Source organism: Bos indicus, unplaced genomic scaffold (assembly GCF_029378745.1).
Source record: "Bos indicus isolate NIAB-ARS_2022 breed Sahiwal x Tharparkar unplaced genomic scaffold, NIAB-ARS_B.indTharparkar_mat_pri_1.0 scaffold_76, whole genome shotgun sequence".
NCBI lineage: Eukaryota > Metazoa > Chordata > Mammalia > Artiodactyla > Bovidae > Bos > Bos indicus.
Window position 1 is genome coordinate 145,619 of NW_027223735.1, and position 6,619 is coordinate 152,237.

Below are 6,619 nucleotides of genomic sequence, written 5' to 3' on the forward strand. Positions count from 1 at the left end.
TGGTCCCTTCCAGAGGCTCTGAGGGAGAATCTGTTTCACGCCTCTCTCCTGGTTTCTGGTGGTTGCTGTCGATCGTTGGCATCACTTGCCTTGTAAATAACGTGATTCCAGTCTCCATCGTCACATAGCGTTTTCCCCTGTCTGTTTCTGTGTCCTTTCTCTTCTCAGAGGAATACCAGTCATACTGAATTAAAGTGAAAGTGAAGTCGCTCAGTCTTGTCCGAGTCTTTGGGACCCGTGGACTGTAGCCCACCAAGCTCCTCCGTCCATGGGATTCTCCAGGCAAGAATACTGGAGTGGGTTGCCATTTCCTTCTCCAGGGATACTGAATTAAGGGCCCACCCTAATCCAGTATGACCTCATCTTAACTCTATTATACCTGCAAATACCCTACTTCCAAATAAGGTCACATTTACAGGTTCAAGGGGTAAAAAAACTTCAACATACCTTTTCAGGGGGACAAAATTCAGCTTATAACAAGGGGCAAAGATTCAGGGGTGGAAGTGACAAATGGATAAAAACCTACTTCCAAAAGGATAAAAGCATCATGATACCATGCATTATGAAGTTTAAAAACATCCAACAATTCTTCTATTGCTTATAGGTTCATATATTTGTAGTAAAAAGTATACATAGGACTATAGGCAACGCTGGAAATAAGCAAGGAGTCATAGGGACCCTTAATGCAGAGAAATTCACCATCACTGAGCTGATGAACTCATAGTGATCCAGTATTCCTTCATTCCTCATTATAACAGTATTTATTGAGAGAGCACCATGCCAGCCACTGTGCCATGTACAGCCACACATACATCGACCCCTGGGGAAATGACTGTGTAGTAAAAATACAGATGATGAAACAAGGAATTCCCAAACACATTATATGGTGATAAACATCAGAGAAGTTCCTAAACCAAAGGCTTGAGGGTTTGCAAAGAAAATGATGTCTAGGACAGGAGTGAAAGGAAGTATTAATCCTCAGACTTCTATGTCTTTCCCTGAACCCTGCCATAATGTACAGGCGAGTCCTGTTTTCTGAGTAAAACGTAAATCCAACCACTTCCTAACTACCTTTGCTTTTGTCACCCTGATCCAAGACGCCATCATCTCTCAGGTGGACTACTACAATAGCCTCCTAACTGGCATCTCCACCTTCAGTTTTACATCCTGTGGCAAATGTCATAGATTAGCTCACCTGACTCCATCCCAATCCCAATTACAGCAGGTAAGTCTTGATAGAAGTTGGAAACCAAGTCTACCTTTCCTGAAGTCTTGCCTGGATGGCCTGGATTCCATGAATAGAAGCTTCTTCCAAGTAGATAAGAAACACCCATGAGACTTGGAAAAAGTGAGGTGTAGTCCGTGCTGCTTCTGTGGTTTCTGTTTTCTATTAGTGAGCGTGGGCTCATAAAATTTCACTTCTTTTGAATCAGTGACAATAGAGGTCCCAGGGTACAGTTCCTGGCTTTGCGGATATCAAAAGGCAAGGCATGAGACATCTACTTTGACTGTATAGATGGAGAAGGAGTCAGTGTGGTCTTGCAGCCAAAATCTGTGATGGTCTCAGCAGAAACAGAGTAGTCCAGCAACTTCCTTGCTTCCCACCCTCCTGATTATGTCAGTTATGTGGTATTATTCAGAAAAATAGTTCTATAAATTTTAAATACCTGAGTTAAAATGACCACCCCAAAAATCTCTCATTCTTTTTCTCATACCCCCAGTTGTTTTGTATACTCTTATCATCTACTTATGCATGCCTGTTTTTAAATTTTGTAAATTCTCCAGGCAAGAATACTGGAGTGAGGTTGCCATTCCCTTCTCCAGTGGTTCTTCCTGACCCAGGGCTCAAACCCAGGTCTCCCACATTGCAGGCAGATTCTTTACCATCTGAGCCACCAGGTATGCCCCACGAGTACTGGAGTAGGTAGCCATTCCTTTCTCCAGAGGATCTGCCTGACGCGAAGATCGAACCCGTGTCTCCCGCATTGCAAGCAGATTCTTTACCATCTAAGCCACCAGGGAGGCCCTTAAAAATGGCCTCATACAGTATACATTGTTGGGACTTCCCTGGTGGTCGATGGTTAAGAACCTGCCTTGCAATGCAGGGGAAGCAGGTTTGGTCACTGATCAGGAAACTAAGGGGCTTCCTGATAGCTAGCAGGTAAAGAAAGAATCCTCCATTCCCTCCTCCAGGGGATCTTCCCAACCCAGGGATTGAATCCAGGTTTCCCACATTGCAGGCAGATTCTTTATCATCTGAGCCACTAAGGAAGCCCAGTATATATTGCTGAGACTGCCCTGGTGGTTGATGGTTAAGAACCCACCTTGCAATGCAGGCAACGCAGGTTTGGTCACTGGTCAGGGAGCTAAGGGTCTTCCCCAACAGCTAGTGGATAAAGAAAGAATCCTTCTGCAGTGCAGGAGGCATAGGAGACGCAGGTTCGATTCCTGCGTCAGGAAGATCCCCTGGAGGAGGGCATGGCAACCCACTCCAGTAGTCTTGACTGGGAAATCCCATGGTCAGGGGAGCCTTGCGGGCTACAGTCCATGGGGTCACAAAAGAATCAGACACAACTTAGCACCTAAACAACAAGAAGTAAAGTTGAACTGTTACTGAGCCCAAGTTTGCTCTGCTCCCTGTACGATGGGCCAATGAATCAGAGATAAGATGTTGAGGCAAGGAATACAATTTTATTCGGAAAGCCATCTGACTTATCAGATGGCAGACTAATGTCTCAAAATAATCATCTTATCAGGGTCTGGATGCCAGGTTCCTTTATAGATCAGCTGGTAGGAGGTGAGGAAACAGAGTGAAAAGCCCATAAATCTTTTAAATATCTTTTAGAATGGCAAGCCGTAGGCAAGAAGTGTTTAACTTCTTCCTTCCTGTCATTCATCGGTGAACAGGGTCCTGAAAAACACCCTTTGGTTTAACAGTTAAGCAGAGGAGCAGGAGTCTCAGAGGCAGCTATTATGTATGATTATAATAATAAAAGCAATGAAAAGCAAGTCAAAGTAACAGTTCCAACATGGGGCCAGAATTGACTTTTCCCTGCAACAGAACTTGGGCACACGCTACGATCCAGGACTTTCATATCTAGGCATGTACTCGAGATCAAGGCTTCTCAACATTTTGGAACAGATAATTTTGCATTGTGGAGGACTGTCCTGTGCATTGTAGGATGTTTAGCAGTATCCCTGGCCTGTACCCACTAGATGCCAGGAGCACATCCTCAGTTATGACAACCAAAAATGTTCCCAGATATTATCAAATGTAGCCCTGTTTTGGGTGGGGGGGAATGGTGTAGAAAATTGCCCTCGACTGATAATCTAGAGAAACTCTCATGGATGGGCATCAGGGGATATGAATGAGAAAGTTCACCGCACAATACTTTGCAAAAGGTTAAAAAAGAAAAGAACCCATATGTCCACAAACAGGAAACAGACACATTGTGGGATTTTCATATGCTGGGTAACTGTACAGCAATGAAAACTGATTACTACAGTTGTACACATCAGTATGGATAAATCTCACAAACACAGGGTGGTAGGGGAAGGGAGAAAGAGAAGTAATACATCTAGTATAATTACATTTACATATAGTCTGAAATGGACAAGAAATAACATAATTTAAAGGAACATCTCCATGCAGTGAATGTATAAATAAGTGAATTATTAATAAAGTTCAGGATAGTTGTTACCTCTGGGAAGGAATGAGAAGGTGAATCAGGAAGGGCACAGGTAGGATTCAAAAGCATTGGCTATGTTCTAATTTTCAAGCTTGGTGATGGGTATACGGGTTTTTGTATTATTATGATATACCTTACATATATGCTGTATTATCTTCTGTATAAACGAAATAGTTCAAAATTTATAAGGAACTGATGGGGTCTAAAATAAGGTGGGAAAATGAAAGAAAGGCACCAGAGTAAATAAACTGGATAAGAGGGAGAGAAAAAGAGCCAAACTTTAGGTGCCTCTTAGAATAGTTTTAAACACATTTTCTGCATGGATTTGGTGGTGAAATCAATTCCTCATCTCTAAACACACATAATCCATTGCTTAGGCTTCTAAGAAATGTAAATTTCATGCCTCAAAACCTATGCTACAATATGATGTCATTCACATCACAGAGGACTTGATAATACCACATTTCACAAAACATCATTGTCTTAGAGTCCTGCCACATTAGAGTTGTGAATGTGTACTCATTTATATTGCTTGCAGTTATAAGCATCTGAAAATAGGGGGCTTAGAGTACAAGTGATTCTTCATCACTGACTTTAGTATCATTAGAATATCCCTACTCCTTGGAAGGAAAGTTATGACCAACCTAGATAGCATATTCAAAAGCAGAGACATTACTTTGCCAACAAAGGTCCATCTAGTCAAGGCTATGGTTTTTCCAGTGGTCATGTATAGATGGGAGAGTTGGACTGTGAAGAAAGCTGAGCACCGAAGAATTGATGCTTTTGAACTGTGGTGTTGGAAAAGACTCTCGAGAGTCCCTTGGACTGCAAGGAGATCCAACCAGTCCATTCTGAAGATCAGCCCTGGGATTTATTTGGAAGGAATGATGCTAAAGCTGAAACTCCAGTACTTTCGCCACCTCATGCAAAGAGTTGACTCATTGGAAAAGTCTCTGATGCTGGGAGGGATTGGGGGCAGGAGGAGAAGGGGGCGACAGAGGATGAGATGGCTGGATGGCATCACCGACTTGATGGACGTGAGTCTGAATGAACTCCGGGAGCTGGTGATGGACAGGGAGGCCTGGCATGCTGAGATTCATGGGGTCGCAAAGAGTCGGACACGACTGAGTGACTGAACTGAACTGAACTGAACTGAAATGTTACAGAAAACTGTTTACTCTGGCACCCACCCTACCACTTTGTTTCTCTCCCAGTGGTCATCTCCCATATAGTGGAATAAAAGGAGAGTTTCGGATCACATCCTTTCAGAAGATGGAGCCATAATCAAGGAAAATATCAAAACATCCTAACCTTTCCTTGGTGAGTCAGAGAAGTACAAGACAGGTCTTTTCCTAAAGAAGCCCAAAATTTTCATGGTTGAGGGACTCAGTGAGAACATATTTGACACATGTGAAAATAGGGAAACCCACAAACATCCAGAGTAACAGAAAATGCAGAGTTTCTCCCTGACCTGATTTAGGGATCATCTCTCAGAGACCTAGAGAAAATTGATATGTTAGAGCTTCAGCAACCTTCAGTGAAGCAAGGCTGAGCTTCCTCCCTCACCATGAGAGGCGTCACATACATCTATGTGGATAATGTGGCCCACTTGTCCTGTTGCCTGTATACAAAGCCACCACCTCTTAGATTCCTCTCAGTCCTGAGAGTATAGCACTGACTGTGCCACTCAACCCTTAGAAGCACAGACTTAGTGAAGAGGAACACACATGCCTCTTGGGACTGGGGACATGGGGCCACTTGGGGAGTAAATTCAGGGCCCTAGGTACCTGGACCATAATGAGAGGCAGGGACATGGACTCAGAGCATGCACCAAGAAAGGCTTATCTCAAAAAGAGGTGTGTGTTTTTTGTCTAAAGTGAACCTCTAAAACTTCTTAAGCCCACATAAGGGCCTTCATATTAATTACGGCAGCATCGCCTGCAGTGCAGGAGACGCGGGAGATGCAGGTTCAATCCCTGGGTCAAGAAGATCCCCTGGAGGAGGAAATGCCAACCCACCCCAGTGTTCTCACTGGGATAATCCTATGGACAGAGGAAGCTGGTGGCCTGCAGTCCACAGGGTTGCAAAGAGTCAGACATGACTGAATTACATTAACTATATTAACACAGAAATACACACACACACACACACACACACACACACACATACACCCCTAGCATGGCATGAACCAAACAGAACAAATCTGAAGCTTTTCAAGTGACACTACAAGGATAAATTTCTACTTGGACTGTTCTTTCATTAAACAACAGTGACAAAAGGCCTTGTGCCTTTTTTCTTTGTTCTAGCCATAAGGAATGGAGAAGGTGATGGCACCCCACACCAGTACTCTTGCCTGGAAAATCCCATGGACGGAGGAGCCTGGTGGGCTGCAGTCCATGGAGTCGGCAGGAGTCGGACACGACTGAGTGACTTCACTTTCACTTTTCATTTTCATGCATTGGAGAAGGAAATGGCAACCCATTCTAGTGTTCTTGCCTGGAGAATCCCAGGGACAGGGGAGCCTGATGGGCTGCCGTCTATGGGGTCGCACAGAGTCAGACACAACAGAAGCGACTTAGCAGCCATAAGTAATACTCTGTGTTACTATGTGATATTTTTAATATATTTTTAAATGTCAAAATCAGAGACATGGTAAAGGGTTGTGGATACCTTATACTAACTTCGCTTTAACAGACCTTTATCAAGCACCCACGAAGAAGAAAACACAATGCTTTAGGAGAGATGAATAGAAGCCTTTAACTTCTCAACTCTTCAGAAGCTCACACTTTCAGGGATATACACTCATAAATATAATGTTAATATACTCGAGGATATGAGATAAAGTAGCACAGAAAATAGGAAAAGGTGTTGTGGCTAACTAGCGAGTATTCAAGTGGTCTTAACTAAATATAGAAATAAGGCCTTCTACC